The sequence below is a fragment of the Physella acuta genome, unplaced genomic scaffold (assembly GCF_028476545.2).
Source record: "Physella acuta isolate Inbredline_101_S28 unplaced genomic scaffold, ASM2847654v3 ptg001174l, whole genome shotgun sequence".
Classification (NCBI taxonomy): Eukaryota; Metazoa; Mollusca; class Gastropoda; family Physidae; genus Physella; species Physella acuta.
This window is the reverse complement of record NW_026732691.1, coordinates 487,768-506,690: the sequence shown is the minus strand read 5'-3', so window position 1 is coordinate 506,690 and position 18,923 is coordinate 487,768. Positions and strand designations below refer to the sequence as shown.

The 18,923-nt window shown below is 35.8% G+C and overlaps 1 pseudogene; it reads left to right on the top strand.

Annotated features, from left to right (window-relative positions):
- Positions 1–8,320: 8,320 nt before the first annotated feature.
- Positions 8,321–8,499, top strand: LOC131956761 (uncharacterized; annotated as a pseudogene).
- The last annotated feature ends 10,424 nt before the right edge of the window (positions 8,500–18,923 follow it).

The following is an 18,923-nucleotide window of genomic DNA, read 5'->3' as shown; positions in this document are numbered from 1 at the left end:
ATTTCCCTAACAACTGTAATATTAAATAGATTATCTCCCTTACTTGTTTTGTTTGTGTGTTTATCTAGATTCTAGATGATATATTTAAGAAATAGTAGTTAATTTTTACATAGCTAATGGCGAAAACTCAGAATATAATTTAGAAGGGAGAGAAGACCATGGAAAAGGTTAAAATTATCATAATCCACAATATTCATAATATTGTGGATTATGAATATCTATATATATAATTCTCTTCTGGGAGCCGTTAGAAAACAAGCTGCAAGCGCGCCTTACAGTCAGAAATGCAATAAAAACGATGTTTCACAACTTTTCTTGGTATTTACATTAAAGCTGGTTTATATAAGTAACTTCTAGTTATTCGATTAACAACTACCAATTACTAGGTGTTGTAATTAACATTTTGTTATTAATCATCAAAGGTTTTAAATATTTTTGTTGTAGGTTAATTTTTTATAATTTATACTAGAGTTTGTTTACTTGTTTCTGCTTCTAAATATGTTATTTATTTTTTCATTTCCTTTTATCGTTTAATTTTATAGTTACCTCCCCTTAAACAAAAACAATGTTTGTTTTCTCCCCTAACAAAATAGTTCCACGCGCGAGATATTTTGACTCAAACAATAGACCAGATCAAACCTCTGTGAACTGTGTTACACCTTAGCGCAGTCTCGGGAATAACACTAATAATCTGTGTCAGCGTTTAGTTCCATGTGGGGTGGGGGGACGGGAGGTGTGTGATGGAATCTAATATGGGGGAGTTAAATGTTTTGGTGATTTTGGTTTAGACTATTTTTACAAGCTTTTATTTAACTCACTTCCTCGTCAGTCGTCAGTCGTCAGTCGTAAGTCTAGACCGAAACGCAGGAGTGAAAATTCGGACAGTTCTACTTGACCGATACGATTCACATTTGACACGTGGGTCAAGACATGAAGACAATGCAATCTGAAATTAAATTTGACTTAATAGGATGCCTAATTAATTTTTTATGAATTAATTAAAATTTGGACCGAAGTAGTAGGCATGTCTATCCAAACCACACCACACGCGTCATCACCTTCAATAGCTGCGCCATCACGTTCAATGGCTGCGTTCAAAAACCATTGCGCGCCTACTGAACGTGATGTTCAGTAGGCGCGCAATGGTTTTTAGTCATGTAACTCTATTGTAAATAAAACATGTAAAGTACTGAAAAAAAAATTCATAAAAAACGTTTTAATAACAAGCTTTTATGTAATGATGCACTAAAAAGTAGAAAATAAATTATAGACTACTATTTAAATAACTATAAAGAAAAGCGTGGGTGTCTTCCTTAACATTAGTAAAGGTATCCAATAGATACTAAAGTGACCCACGCTTTTCTTTTTAGTTATTTAAATAGTAGTCTATAATTTATTTTCTACTTTTTAGTGCATTATTACATAAAAGCTTGTTATTATAACGTTTTTTATGAATTTTTTATATCCAGTTTAGATTTGGGAGATTGTTGGTATGGGAGAATTTAGTATGGGAGAATTTAGTGTGTGAGAATAAAGTGTGGGAAAATAAAGTGTTGGAGAATTTAGTGTGGGAGAATTTAGTGTGGGAGAATTTAATGTGGCAGAATAAAGTGTGGGAGAATTTAGTGTGGGACAATTAAGTGTGGGAGAATTAAGTGTGGGAGAATTTAGTGTGCGAGAATTTAGTGTGGGAGAATAAAGTGTGGGAAAATTTAGTATTGGAGAATATAGTGTAGTGGGATAAGTTGACACATTTTGTGTGTGGTGGGATTAGTAGACGCATGTTGTGTGTGGTGGGATTAGTGGACACAATTTTGTGTGTGGTGGGATTAGTGGACGCATTTTAAGTGTGGTGGGATTAGTGGACGCATGTTGTGTGTGGTGGACTTAGCGGACGCATGTTGTGTGTGGTGGGATTAGTGGACGCATGTTGTGTGTGGTGGGATTAGTGGAAGCTTTCAGATTTTCTTCACATATTTTTATTTAATACGTTACGTATAGTGTATTATTCAAAGTATAATAACTAAAATTAAGGACGAAGAAGAAGAGAAGGTACACACGATAAACTGATCACCACAAGGACTAGAATAAACCTAACAAAATCCTAACATGAACCTACTATAAACTAACATAAACCGAACTTGAATCGCGCATGTGGCTAATATGAACTTATAATTTAAGTCAAACCTAACATCAAGTTTGAACCTATAATGAACCTACCTAAAGCGGAACATGTTATGAACCTAACTGAATACTAGCAAGTTGCTTAATTGTACACCTTAATTGAACGTAATACGAATTACTAAATTGCACTCGATATTAAATTTACAAAAGCTAAATTGAATTAAGCATAAACCTAACATGGCCGTACCACGAACCTGACATACACGTATTATGAGCCTAACATAAACCTATGAACCTACTGTACTTCCATATCCAGCTTTATTTTCGCACGGTTAAAATCACATGTTATACGACGTCATTTGGGTTCTGTAAGGTCCATTGGTCTATCTTAGACTAATATGGGAAAAATTATATGCAATACTATGTATTACGTGTAAAAAAAAAGAAAAAAAAACGTATCTGTTATTATTTAAAAAAAAAAAAAAAAAAAAAAAAAAAAAAAAAAAAAAAAAAAAAAAAAAAATCTATATATAATCTATACCGAATGCGCAGACTAAATCAACAACATTAAAACATACTTTAAACTAGTCGACACATACAGAGCGCAATATCCACACACAATACAAACCACCCACGGAAATAACACATCTGGAAATAGATTCCGTCTAGACAGAATTAACGCCCCAGTGAACATGAAAATTAACAAAGTAGAACGCCTATTCTCAGCGCTACAATTTAGCGACCATACAGCAGTTCTGACAAACTTTAAACAACGAACAAACACAAAGCAAACACAAACATAACACATACTGGAAATTCAAAAATTCACTATTACTAGACGAGCGCTACACAAAAGCATATAAGACATAATACAATTTTACACAGTCATCACCAAAATTTTACAAAATCTAACATTGGGACGATTTTAAATAAGACTTTAAGCGTATATCAATTTAATATGCTTGTATCATTAATAGCATTAATAGGCTCGGAAAACCAAACACACCACACTCTCATTCTAGAACAAAGCATACACAGATCAAAACAAATCAAACAAATAATGGACGAAAACAACCAAGAAACGACTGACCCAAGAAAGATTTTAAAATCGACCCGCGCTTTTTATTTAACTTATCTTCATAATCTTTTCCCCTTCGTGCCCAATTCACAAATGGCAGATAAAGCAAAGATCGTGTTTCAATCACCTCGACATACAGGGAGATAATGTGGTCAGTACTAAGCCTATCCGCCTTAGTTACCTAAGGTGCGCCAGGTACCCATCAGAGCTGGGTGAACTCACGGAGCCCAACAGAACTGAGCCCGGAACTCGAGACATTCGGACTAGCAGTAGAAAGCTTTGTGTTTAGTATTATAGCTTAAAAAGTGAACTCTTACTTTTGTAATTTAACGCTTGTGAAAGCTCGTTAATATATAGGGTATAAGACATACTTTTTCCCTACTATTTAGTCTTAAATTCGCCACACACTAACTTCCCCCACACTAAAATCTCGCATACTAAACTCTCTCACACTAAATTCTCCCACGTTAAATTATCCCACACTAAATTCTCCCACACTAAATTCTCCCTCACTGAACTCTCACACAAAAAATCTCCCACATCTAAACATGATACAAAAATAGTCTCCACCAAAATCATCCAAACATTCACTAACCCCTTACTTGATTCCATCACACACTTCCCCCCCCCCCCCCCAGAACATTGGTGTTAGTCCCAAGAGTGCACCAAGGTGTAACACAGTTCACAACGATTTGCTGTCGTCTTGTTCCTGTCAAAATATCTCGCGCTTAGAACTTTTTTGTCAGGGGAAAAAACAAAGAATGTGTTTTTTATGAAGGGAAATAATTATTTAATTAAACGATAAAAAGAAGTAAAAAATATATTAATATATATTGAAACAAACAAAAAATAAACCCACGTTAGTATAAATTATAAAAGAAATAATGTTACAAGAAAACTATTTAAACTTTTGGTAATTAATAAAAAATGTGAATTACAACTCCATTTAATTGTTAGCTGTTAATTTAAAAATTAGTAGTCACTAGTATCAACCAGCTGTAATATTAATACAAAGAAGATTTTAATCCTTTCACTATCTGAAAAGAGATTCTAATTATTTCTGCATATTTACTGCGTGTTCACTGAAGATTCGCATAACTATTACCATATTATTTAACTAGTTGCAATAATAATTAAAATATGATGTCACAGGCTCTAAAAAAACATCAAAGCCAAATGTAGTCGTTCGCATCGCTATGTTAACCGTTTAAAAAATGATAGAACGCGATTTTGATTCCAATCATATATGCCCTCCTTATTAGCAGCGGTTATTGACCGTTACCGCCGTATAATTTTTATTTTTTGTAAATCTCATATTGAGTTTAAGGTGAGCTTACAAAATTTTACTTAAAATAGTAAAACATTGAGACTAACTCTGTTTTTAGTGGGATTATCTTCATTTTTTATTAAGCTTTCTAACTAACATACTTATTTTAGGTTTAACCGTTTAGCAGACTATGCAAAATGTCTCACAAACTAGGTACCTTATTAGCGGTATCAATACCGCATTTTTATGTTCCTCCATTTTATAGGAATTATTTCACCAATTTTTATACATTTTTTTTCTTAAAGAATGTTAATAATTAAACTAGTAAATGAGTAGATTCAAAGATAACAAATTAACCATTTTAAAATAGTAAAAATTGTATGAGTTTAGCTAATATGTTGCGGCCTATACTACGTGCTACTAATGATTGAATTAGGTATACGATAACGCAACACAAAGTTGAAATTAAGTTATACATAGAATGATTTACAACTAAAAATAATGACACCAAGGTTGATTTTAGTAAGACTGTACTATTTTTAGTTTAATTTTTTAAAAACGAAAATCATCTTTTTCGTCATGCATTATAGATCTAGTAGAGCAGGGGTCTCCAAACTACGGCCCGCGAAGTCCTCTCATCCGGCCCGCGGAGATGATTTTGTCCAAGGAAAAATAGTTTGTTGGTGATGATGAGGAACTTTGCGCAGAAAAATCAAAGACATGCCTGTTAGAATCTGGCCCCCGAACTGAAATTCAATAGTTAATGCGGCCCTCAGACTGAAAAGTTTGGAGACCCCTGTAGTAGAGGATTAAATCTAAAAATCGAGAAAAGCGGTATCGCTAATATTTCGTCGCTATATCCGTTGGGATTTAGATCAATTAAAAAAAGAAAACTTTCAGACTTAATTTGAATTTAGTGTGAGTCGGTACATTTTTAATATTATTTTCACACATGTTTTTACTTTCTTCTTCATACGTTTAAAAGCTGTAAAACCCGACTAAAAAATAGAACTCGTAGGCCTAAGTGTTAGCGATATCGATACTACCTTTCTCCGCTTTTGTATTCCGTTATATTTGTATTATATTATAAGGCCATTATGTCTATTTAAAATATAAAATAAAGATATATCTAAGCTGTCTTAAACATTATAAGCCAAAGGTGGATATTATTAATTGAACAGTGGTTGATTAAATTCACCAAGTAGACTGTGCGGGATCCAAAATGTTATTAATATAAGAAATATTAGTTAAAAACACAACATTTTACGAGTGTGTTCATTCTATTGTAACAAGCTGAATGTGTACACTGATAGTCTTCATTTATTTCATATCCCATTAGTTTATCTTGCTAAAGAATAAAACAAACCCTTGTAAACAAAGGCCTATATTTATTTGCTTGTTACCCACACACTCAAATAACGATTCTATAAGAAGATGGGGGGGGGGGGGGGGTAGGCGGACTTTCTGACTTAAAGACCTTTGACTCGGTTGCGAATTAAGTTGCTTCTTTTCGAATACTACATCTAATAAACCGAGAGCACCATAGCACTTTATAAATTTAGCTCAACAACGATTTTTGCTAGGTCATCTATAATTAATAGGTACGTCATCCCAAAAATTACCTATATAGCCACGGCTAAAACAACCCCAAAGCCAATAATTAAACATCTGAATAAAATCATTAGAGAGTACATATTTCAGACCACAATTACAAACATTAGCCACAACACGCTAGTACAAAACTAACTTCATGGAGGAATAAACCTGCACGATATACAGACCAAAATCAATACATTCAGACTAACACACATTAGCAGAATAATTTGTCAACCAAACTTTCACCCTTTAGTTTACTGCTATATAGGCATTCAGCTCAACACACTTACAAAAATCAATAACACAACTCCAAATTACAAAAACATAGTCCCTTTTACACAGAATGCTTACAAATATTAAACAACTACGAAAAAATTGTACACGAAAAATCACAAAACATTTACAAAAAGTTAGTTCAAAAACTCTCAACCCCACTATACAACAGATTCAATGGCGTAGGAAATACGCTCTAACAGACACAATAGACACCTTCAGGAACCTACACCTCAAAACCATCACACCCAAGGTGTCACACACTTCACAGCGGTTTGCTGTCGTCTTCTGTTTCTGTCATAATATCTCGTGCGTAGAACTTTTTTGTCAGGGGAAAAAAACAAACATATTTTTTTGCAAGGGAGGTAATTATAAAATTAAACAATAAAAAAAAAGAAAAAAGATTTAATACATATTGAAAGAAAAACCAAGTAAACAAACTTTAGTATTAATTATAAAATATTAAACCTCAAGAAAAATATCTAAAACATTTGGTGATTAATAACAAAATGTTAAATCACAGCTCCTAGTAATTATTAGTTGCTAATCCAATTATAAGTAGTCAATAGTATCAACCAGCTGTAATATTAATACCAAGAAAACAAATGTTAAATGTATAATTTAGTGTAGCCTCGTTTATATATTTTTTTAAATATCCGGCTGCCGGGGCCGAGAGGCGGTCAATCGAACTACCATCAAGCAATCAATTGCAACGACCGCTGTGGGTTTGCGCCTACATATCCCTCGAAATGCACATGTACTCGAGATGAGTCACCCAGTACTTGTATTGGGTGGTTTCAATCTTTTATTTTTCAGCCTGACGACACCCACCTAGGACAGGGGTCGGCAACCTTTGGAAGCGGAAGAGCCAAAAGTTACAATTTTCAAAATTTCCCTTGTTTTAAAGAGCCACTAACATTTATTTTATTTCAAATATTTTATTTTTTTATTAAGATTATTAGTATTTGTTCAAGGAGCTGGAGAGCCGCATCTTGATGTCAAAAGAGCCGCATGCGGCTCGCGAGCCGCAGGTTGCCGACCCCTGACCTAGGAGAAATCTTAGATGAAAGGTCCGTCACATTCGCCAGCCAATCGAACTCATCTACAACGTCAAACACAACTACCTCGCTCCCAACAAACTCACTACCACTCTGACGACACCCACCTAGGAGAAATCCTAGGTGGGAGGTCCGTCACATTCGCCAGCCAATCGACTCATCTACAAGGTCAAACACAACTACCTCGCTCCCAACAAACTCACTACCACTCTGACGACACCCACCTAGGAGATATCTTAGGTGGGAGGCTTCCGTCAAACACTAGCAAATCAACTAACCATATCTCAAAGACCAACTACTCAATCTTACCTAAAATAAACAATCGTCAACAGCTTCACTTCGCCCACTTCAACTACTACACCAAGCTCAAAACCCTCGACTCAGCAACATCAGCAAAACTTCACTCTTCAACGTCATTTCGCCCAACTCAATTACTCGGCTACGTCACAACTTCACTCTTCTTCAAAACCACAATGAACAATATTTCAAAGCAACTCACTTCGAACGATCTCTCAACCAACCTAGGAAAAACCATACTTCAACGCAAGGACACTACCTCAACCACCCTCTCCAAGTTCTACACCATTCGATCAACTCCACCATCAACGACAAGACACCAAACTAGCTCTCTCAAAGTACAACTACCAACTAAGAATCAACCACTACCCAACAAAGATTGTATCACTCGCAAATAGCAAGGCCAAAGGACGATAAGCGATCATGTTTTGTCATGTACTTTATGTTATTTTAAAAGAAACCAAGAAACCGGAAGTGAAAACAAGTGAATCAAGGAAACAGGAAAATATGGAAAATACGACAAGCAAGGATTAAACTGTTTAAATATGTATAATATTTCATGTATGTATATTCTCATGTAACCTACTCTTGCTGCCTCCCCGTTCGTAGGGTAGACAGCAAGTGAGGAAGTCTATTAAACATAAAAAAAGTATCTGTTCTTATCAGCTTAATATCTGATACGTGGCTCATTGAGTCACTACGATATTAAACTGATTTTTGGTACTCGGCGGGATGCCCGGGGCTTGCTCCGCTCTCGCCACGGGTCGGCCCGGTATTGCAGTTCTTCCGGGAATGGCCCATTCAAAAAAAGAGAAAAAAATAACAAAAAAAAAAAACCCATATACTACTAAAGTCCACAACAAACATACATTATAGGGATCATTTTTAAAGCTGAACAAACCCCTCGCCTTTTACCAAAGTTTCCAATCCCCTACCCATGAGTCCATATCACTATGTACCACGCAGCTATCACCAAAGTCTAAAATGGGGTTGCGCCCATTCCCGTTCCCATTAAGTCGAGAGACCCGGAATGGAGCCACCCGAACTACGGCCCAGGCAGCCCCACGAAATCACAGATCCCACCCCCCCATCCCCAACCCCACCCCCAGATTCAACGAAGCCAACAACCCCCACAATAGAATCGCCTGCAGAAGAAAGTCCCGATCCCCCCTCGACTCAACCAACACCAAGTACAGTCATACAGGTAGTCATTCAAGCTAACGGCCGTGCCAATCTACGTGGACACATCATCCGCCAACTCATAAGCCCACACCAAATTTTGCTGATGAACTGCATCAGCCCACACCAAATTTTGCTAATGAACTACATCAGCCCACACCAAATTTTGCAAATGAACTACGGACGGGGAGACACATGGTTCCATTCGTCCGAAAGCCCCAACGTGGCTGAACTGGACAACACAACCAAACAGTACGGACCTTACTCACTACACTTTACGATCTACCATAAGTACATAATCAATGGAACACCAAAATGGGCTCCCCCGGCACTTGAAAACGACACCCTGCTCAAAGCTCCAAGAATAATTAGCAAAACAGAACCATCAGTCAATAAAATTCCACACACCAACAATCGAAGCTTTACCATCTTCACAGATAACCCGGCAACCATCCCTCACTACATCAAATTCAATTACAAAAACAAATCTATTAACATTCTCATAGCCATCCAAGGAAGAAAAAAAGCATGCCAAACATGCGCATCCACACAACACTGGACAAATCAGTGTTACCTAACAAAACAAGACTCGCCACGACAGGAAACTACGTGTGTATATATATATATATATATATATATATATATATATATATATATATATATATATATATATATATATATATATATATATATATGTGTGTGTGTGTATTTATTTATATATATATATATATATGTGTATTTATATATATATATATATATATATATATATATATATATATATATATATATATATATATATATATATATATATATATATATATATAAGTATATTGATTTTTAAGAACATTGTGGCTTTACAAATTGCAAATACGGTTACCAAGCCATTAAGCGACAAAGTTTTCGAAGAAATCGGGCCTTTACTTTTAGCAAACAAATATTTAGCCCTGTTCATCCGAAACTGTTTCTGAAGGATATAGACAAGCAAAGAAGCTGGGGAAATGGCTACCATGGTAATGGGGTGGGAAGGAGTGATGGTATCCACCAAAATCACCCATACTCAGAGTCTCTTCCAGGCATCTCTTCGGGGGGGCGAAGCCTCCCCGAAAAATTTTTACTGCCCCCCCCCCCCCCCGAACGGAATGAATTTTATATAATTTATATAGAAAATATATACTTTTAACAGTGTCCGCCCCCCCCCCCCCCGAAGAAAGTCTACCGCCTCCACCCCCCCCCCCCCCGAAAATTTCAAGTGCCCCCCCACGCAGAAAAAAGTCTGGAAGAAACACTGCCCATACTAGATTCCATTTCGCAAATCCCCCCCCCCCCCCACATAATATTAGTGTTAGTCCCGAGTGCACCAATGTGTAACACAGTTCACACCGGTTTGCTCTCGTCTTTTGTTTGTTAGAACGTATCTCGCGCGTGGGACTTTTTGTCAGGGGAGAAAACAAACAATTTCTTGTTTCAAGGGAGGTAATTATAAAATTAAAAGATAAAAAGAAGTGAAAAAAGTACTAATAATTTTGAAACAAAAAACAAGTAAACTGACTTCAGTGTTAATTATAGAAAAATAAATTTCAAAAACTTTTCTTAAAACATTTGGTATTTTATTACATAATAATAATTACAACTACCAGTAATTTTTAATGTTAATCCAATAATCAAATGTAACTAGTTTCAACCAGCTGTAATATTAATACCAAGAAGTTTAATGATCATTATTAGTTCATTGCATCAGGACCTTCTAAAGGCGTTTTTGTTAACATTTGTTATATAAATGTGTGTATATAAATAAATCTATGGTGGGTGTGACTGGGTTTACTGTGGGTAAGTTGAGTGGGGGGATCCTAGATGAGTGGGGGTGGGGTGGGGGGGGGCTGTCCTTCTGGGTTTGGCTTAATCGACCACCGGAACGTGTGACATCGTAGCGGATTGCGTCATTTGTAAACGGTACTTTACGTATTTTTTCATCTAAGACTAAATAGTAGGGAAAAAAGCATTATTAACGAGCTTTCACAAGCGTTAAATTACAAAAGTAAGAGTACACTTTTTAAGCTATAATACTAAACACAAAGCTTTCTACTGCTAGTCCGAATGTCTCGAGTTCCGGGCTCTGTTCTGTTGGGCTCCGTGAGTTCACCCAGCTCTGATGGGTACTTGGCGCACATTAGGTAACTAAGGCGGATCGGCTTAGTACTAACCACATTATCTCCCTGTATGTCGAGGTGATTGAAACACGATCTATACTGCCATTTGTGTATTGGGCACGAAGGGGAAAAGATTATGAAGATAAGTTAAATAAAAAGCGCGGGTCGATTTTAAAACCTTTCTTGGGTCAGTCGTTTCTTGGTTGTTTTCGTCCATTATTTGTTTGATTTGTTTTGATCTTTGTATGCTTTGTTCTAGTATGAGAGTGTGGTGTGTTTGGTTTTCCGAGCCTATCTGCTCTATTTTGCTTCTGGTTTGTGTCACTCTATATTTATATTCTTGTATTTTCGAAAGTTCCGTTTCTATTGAGTCTATGTGTTCTTTGTTATTGTTTATTCCCTTAAGCATACTTTGTTGTTGTTTTTTTCTAGTTTAGTTTCTATGTGGGCCCTAACGCTATTAATGCAACACGCATATTTAACGCTTAATGTCTTATTTAAAATCGTCCCAATGTTGGATTTTGTTGGATTTTTGTGATGACTGTGTGTAAAATTGTATTATGTCCTTTATAGTTTTGATGTAGCGCTCGTCTAGTAATAGTGAATTATTGAATTTCCAGTATGTGTTATGTTTTTGTTTGCTTTGTGTTTGTTCGTTGTTTAAAGTTGTCAGAACTGCTGTATGGTCGCTAAACTGTAGTGTTGCGAATAGGCTTTATACTTTGTTGGTTTTCATGTATTTAAAAAAAAAAAATTCAACTACAGGCTAAAATCTAGTGATTTCCCTTTAATGTATTAGTTTGTCTCCCTTTCTTGCCCACGTCATTATTCGTAGGGACGACGCCCATCACTTGACCTCATTTCTAAGAAAAAAAAATAATTAGAAAAAAACACATTTTCTTTTACACTCAATCGGCTTTTAGCGTGCTCTCGCTTCGTGTCACGCTCGACTTACTACATTACTCTAACGTGATCCTAATTTATGTTATTTTTATCGTATTATAGGTCGTGACACTGACGTAACATTATCTTCACGTGATCCGATATTAAATACCACTACATCACTTTAAAGTAAATGTGGTGTATACAAGGTGCGGCGTGATACTAAATTTAACCTGATATAACTGACGTGATCCTTATTTCGTAACGGGATAAAAAAAATGGCCAAGAAAGTTTGGGGCACAAAAATTAAATATAATTCTCAAATAGAATACAAGTTAGACATACACACGATAGGGGTCTGCGTGGTCGAAAAGTATCGAGTTCGAACCCTCGGGCAGATGAGGCTCGTTAGCTGGGGACAGCCACTCTTCTAGGAGAGACAACTCCAAAATAAAAAAATAAAAAAGCAGGCTGAAATCAGAGTCAATGGCCTATATAGCGCATAACCAGTTGACACGTATACTTAATTATGCTGGAGGGGATCCCTTCCCACACTAAAATTAAGAACCAACAAGAAAAGAAGATACACACGATAAACAGTTCACCACATGAACCTATCTTGATACTTAAATAAACATATCATGAACAAAATTTCAACCTAACATAATCGGAACATGAACCTGCTATAGACTAACATAAACCTAACTTGAACCTAGCGATTTTAATAAATCGTAAAATTTGTCTTGCCATGGAATTTTTTTTTCTAACTTTGTAATGTGAAATTGTCCGTTTTATGTCATTTGATTGGTTTGTATCACCACAATTCCCCCCCCCCCCTCCCCTGTATTGCGACTCAAGTAATTCCTATATGGATTCCAGCTATCATTGACAATCAAGTCGCTGAATAAAGTGTAAATACAAAAAAAAAAGCCGATAGCAATCTAGCTTATTCGTACAACAACAAAAGAAAAACACAGCAGGATATATTTTTTACTGTATAGGCGTAGTGTTTGTTTGAGTGTAACATTGTTAAGTGTAGGGGGTAGCCATCTAATGGTCACATTGATTTTGTCGTTTTTATGAAGTGAGAAATGCAATATGTATGGACCGTGTGTTTTGCATGTGTTGTGCATTGTGGTGACGTCGAAAGCTTGTGAGGAGAAGTACCAGGTGTCCGCTCTGCCATAATAGAGTAGAAGAATTTGATGATTGCTAATAGGCTGTCTTATTATATGACCTCACAGGTTTGGTTGACCTCTTGGTGTGATGAGTATTTGCATAGTAGTTACTTTAACGGTGATATTACGGTGAGTGAATAACTTACACTCAAGGCTTCCATACAGTGCTGGGTGGTATTATAGGTAAACCCATGCCCTGATAAATATGATCCAAGCACAGGCATTGTTTACATTTAAATAACTCAGTTTTAGAAAACAAGGAAGTACATTGAAATAGGGAGTAACTAAATATTCTAATAGAATAGCGAGTGTTTATTGTTTATATTTACTATTGTATCGTTCATTACCGTGTGTTGCAGAACAATATTTTTATGAGTTTTAAAAATAAAATAATTATTGATATATTTGTGCCAGGAGCTGAGGAGCCGCAACTTGGAATCAAGGGAGACGAATGCGGCTCGCGAGCCGCGGGTTGCCGGCCCCTGTCCTAGGTGGTTGTCGTAGACTGATAAATAGAAAATTAAAAATTAGCCACTCGTATACTTGAAGCAACCCAATACAAGTAATGGGATTTTTTTTTTAAATAGTGCTTTATTTATTTCAGTCTCAATACTTGAATGTCAAAATTAAAGAATTAGTATTTGATCAACAGTCACTTTCATTCAAACTTAGCTGAATGATTAATACATAATTAATTAGCTGAATGATTAATACATAATTAATTAGCTGAATGATAAATACAGAATTAATTATTGAGGTTGTATTAAAATGTCTCCTGGATTGATGTTTCTTATTTTTAAAAATTGTCTTTTTGTATATAGCTGAAAAGTTTAAAGTATGTAATAGACTGGATATTATTATTATTTTTCAAACATCTTTTATTTTCATCTATCAACTACATCTTTTTTATTTAATTAAGAAATAATTTAAAAAATGCTTTTGCCTCCATCAAGGTGATCGGACAGTGTTTAATTATTGAAAATTGGTAAATTAGCTAGATGAGTTTCTAGTGTCTGGCTGTGATTAGATTGTAGTGGACTTGAAGATTGTGTAAAACCACAGTGTGTGATCTTTCAGTAATAAAATGTTTTTGTTTACTTTTAGAAACATTTTCCTTGTTACTTACTAGTAGATCTATATGTAAATTATAATTTTGTTTTCTGGGCTGAATTATATTGCTTGCTCATCTGTCATATTTAATACTGTTAAAATTAGGAATTATGTGCACAAAAATAACATCAAAAATTCTTTATTAAAATATTTTTAAGGTTATTTTATCAAATATTATAAATGATAAACCCTCAATTCTTCTGGCATGGTGACTTAATTGCATAAATTTCAAATTTGACTAACTAAAATTTACTTGATGTGTATTTTTTTAGATCTATGTGGAGTATCAAATTCTAAAAACACAATATTAAAATTTCTTTTAAAAAGGAAAACATTGAGTAATGTTAATCTATTTGAAGCTTGATTTTCATAATATGTGTACATGTTAAACAGTTTTTCTGTAGCAATCAAGGGAGAAAAGTGAAATCCCTTCTTTAAAAAAGACTTACTAAATCAATATATAAAACACATTATGTAAAGAATAAAAATCTACAAATTTATTAACAATGCAAATTTATACTTTTGCAAAAATTACAATAATATTTTTTTTTTGTCTTTGTTGAAGGCATCATATTTTTGGATTTAAGTATTCGAACTGCTTCTCTCAAATGTCTAGGCTGTAATGGACCAGATTCTCCCCACTTTTCCAACACATCAAGAGCAGTTTCAATAACTTCTCCAACAAAAACTTTTGAAATTCCAGACTTGGCAATAACAACATTCTGTGATACACTGGTCCCTGTTATGTTTTGCATTAATCTTTTTATTGCGGCTTTTGGAAAAGTTGCTCTTCTATACATTTAATTGCTCTTTTTATATTTTATAAATTATTTTTCTCAATCAAGTTCGACATTTTAAAATATATAGGCCTATAATTCACGTGAAACGGGTACCGATGGCTAGTATGTCGTAAGCATTTATTTGTAAACGATGTAGAATATCACATGTTCAGAAATGGACAAATAGCAACAGCTATTGTGGTCAGTACTATGCCCAGTCGCCTTAATTTGTTCTCTAACGTGAATTAGTTACACATTAGAGCTGGGTGGACTCATGAAATTTTTACTTAGTTCAACCCGCATTCGACCTCATGATTTTCGGTTTAGCAGTCTACATGTTTTTTTCTGTTGGTAGGCTACAGGTTGTGGCAATGCTTATGCTTCACGTGTTCTAAATGGACTATGCATTAGGCGCAAATATTAGTGGACTTTCTATAAAATCGGCTGATATTGACCTGTCCATAAAAGTGGCCCAGTTTTGCCTTTCCATAAAAGTGGCCAACTTTAACTGTTTCATAAAAGTGGGCCAGTTTGGCTTTTCCATAAAAGTGGCCGAGGTTTGTGGCCTTTCCTTGAAAGTGGCCGAGGTTGGCCTTTCTATTAAAGTGGCCCAGATCGACCTTTCCATAAAAGTGGCCAATGTTTGGTTTCCCATAAAAGTGGCCCAGGAGTCTGAAGTTGGCCTCTCGTTGAAATTCACGAACACGTCAAAAGACAACTCAATACAAAGTGGTACAAAGGCCGATATTGACCGATATTGGCCTTCCATACAAATGACCAATGTTGGGTTTTCCATAAAAGTGGCCGAGTTTGGCCGTTCCATGAAAGTGGCCGAGTTTGGCCTTTCCATAAAAGTGGCCGAGGTTGACCTTTCCATAAAAGTGGCCGAGATTGGCCTTTCCATGAAAGTGGCCCAAGTGGCTTAAGTTGTCCTTTATGAACGTAACACCGCCTCTCGTTGAAATCACGAACACGTCAAAAGACAACTCAATACAAAGTGGTACAAAGGCAGAGTGTTCAAATACCTAGTACGATATGCAGTTATCGTAACAACAGCCTCAAGTTATAACCATTAACGTTATTTTGGAAGTTTTAAATGACAACACGATGCTAGCAATATCAAAATTAAATTAATTTTTTTCGTGTTTTTCCACTAAACTCATATGGCAAGATCACAGAGCTCAAAATTCATTAAAAAATGTATTTTTATAAATTATTTAGAAAATCACTAGAAAAATCTTTTATATAATATATCACATTCAAAATAACATTATAGAATAAATAGGTTTTTAATAATCGAACTTTGTTTGTAAACAATGTCACGTGGTCATACTAAAGTCGCGTGCTGGACTCTCCGTTAGCTTGTCTGTCTGACGTGGCACCAGTGTCTGTCTTCTTGGTAGAGTCTGTCTGGAACCGCTTGCAGAAGAAGACTTTCTGCAAGGCGCGATCATAGGGTTCTAAAGACCGTAGCGGCTGGGGTAGGAACATCCAGTCTTGGAGCTTTCTGGGCAGGCTCTGGGGACGTTTAGCCTGCAGGCATTTGATGACGCCGATGATGATGAAGAGAAGGCAGACGGGCCCGAGGACGCCGAGGAGGACGTACCAGCCCGGGATGGAGAGAGCGAAGACTAGGGCGGGGAAGAGGAAGAACATGAGGAGGATGTAGACCAGGGGTCTCCAAACTACGGCCCGCGGGCCGGATGCGGCCCGCGAGGTCCTCTTATCCGGCCCGCGGAGATCCTTTTGTCCACGGAAAAAAACGTTTGTTGGTGAAAAATCAAAGACTTGCCTGGAAGAAACTGGCCCCCGAACTGAAATTGGATAGTTAATGCGGCCCTCGGACTGAAAAGTTTGGAGACCCCTGATGTAGACGATGGCGAACCAGCGGTACTCGGCCGTGCAGTTGCCTAGAAATTTGGCAAGCGGGATGGGGAGGCGGCTGTCAGCTGTCCATTTACTTTCTACCTCACCTATTCTCGCTGTTCTCTGGTGAGTTTAAATCCTATTTAAAGTTGTTTTTCTTTACAGTATAATATTTTTATGAGTTTTGAAAATGAAACTATACAATTATTAATCATTGTGCATGGAACTGGAGAGCCGCACCATGACATCAAAAGAGCCGCTTGCGGATCGCGAGCCGCAGGTTGCCGACCCCTGCGCTAACTTTATATGAGACTAAAGTAAATACGTTGATTTTTTTTTTTTCTTAAGTCTTTATTGCCACTTTATAACAAGTACAATGACAGCAACATATTTTACATAATATATATATATATATACATAATTTTTCATAGTATGACATATGTTCATTGTACAAAATTTCCTGCAAGTTTCGAGGTTGTTAAAAGCTTTGTTTACACCCGAAACAAACAAAAAAAGTGTGGTTGTCAAACCAAAGGAACATAATATATAATATATATTCAAACAAAAAGGGTAATCATAAATGTAGCTTCCATAGTATTTCTATACTTGTACTGTAGCTTAATATCAAGGATAAAAATCATAACACAAGGCGGAGGGGGGGTGGGGGGGGGGGTTCATTGGCTTTGCTTAGAGTGTTGGGCTGGGTGAAATGTTGTGACTAATGCGGTGTTTTACCTGCCCGAACGTCAAGGGATGTATCCTTTCCTAGTGTATAATGTGTGTATTTTATTTCTTGTCTCCCTTTGACCAGTCTTCTTGTCAGTCGAATCATGGTTCCTAAGGTCATGTCCTCTGTAAGTCTTTAGTACCTGTCGGTCACTGTCGTTCACCTTTTCACGGGTGTGTCTAGCCTAGTGTTAAATTTTGTCACGTCCACTGTGCTTTATCCTTCGTTTGTCCTATCTTACCGTTCCGTTTCCGTCGTTATCAGACTGGTGTGTTGTGTATGTTAGGCATCATGCTGGCTCCAGTTTGTAGTTTTTAAAAGGGGGGGGGGGGAGTCAATGGGTATTACAGATTTTTCAGTAAATACGCAGTTTTAAGAACACGCTGATTCAATTCCTAACAGACAATAGGTTTGATAAATCTTCTTTGTATTAATATTACAGCTTGTTGAGACTAGAGACTACTAATTTTTGTGTTAACAACTAACAATTACTAGGAGTAGTAATTAACATTTTGTTATTAATCACCTAAAGTTTTGATTACTTTTCTTGTAATTTAATTTTTTATAATTAATACTAACGTATTTTTTTGATTTTGTTATATTATATATATATATATATATATATATATATATTCTTTTCTTTTTTATTCGTTTAATTTTATAATTACCTCCCTTTATCAAAATTATTGTTTGTTTTTTCCCCTGACAATTAACTTCTACGCGCGAGATATATATGGAAATATTTGTATTTTTTTTTTTTTTTTTTTTTTTTTTTTTTTTTATAATTTTATTTTGTTATTCATAAAACATTCATTCATAAGAACACTGACAAATTTCCATTGAATAACATAATAGAAAACAGGAAGTTAGCAGTTAAATTGTTTACAGAGCTAGCTATAAGCAAAACTCCCATTCATGACGACAAGCAATCCAAGGTGGCGACCATTCAACTTCCATTATATAAATTTGTCCTAAAAAGTCTATTCTTTTCCTTGTGCTGCAACTGTTTTAACTATTTTTCCATTTTCCCATTTGGCTGTTTTAATGACACTGTCATCTCTTCCAAACACATTTGTCTTGTGAGGCTCTTTAAAGACCCTCCTTACAACTTTAGCACATATCTGAGAGTAATTTATGTAATTTAGTCCAACTTGTCTCCAGAAGGCGGTCATTTTTAAAGATTTTTAGAAAGTTGTCTCTAAAAAATGTATGCGAGGGCACCTTCAGTGGAAGAGAAATTTTCTTTTTAAAAGTTTAATAGATTTCCTTCCACCCAGTTCACTCCTTTCGAGCCAGAAGCTAGCTGTGTGGATAGGTTGCATGTTAAAAAATTACAATGTAATACACAGTATTTCATTTTAA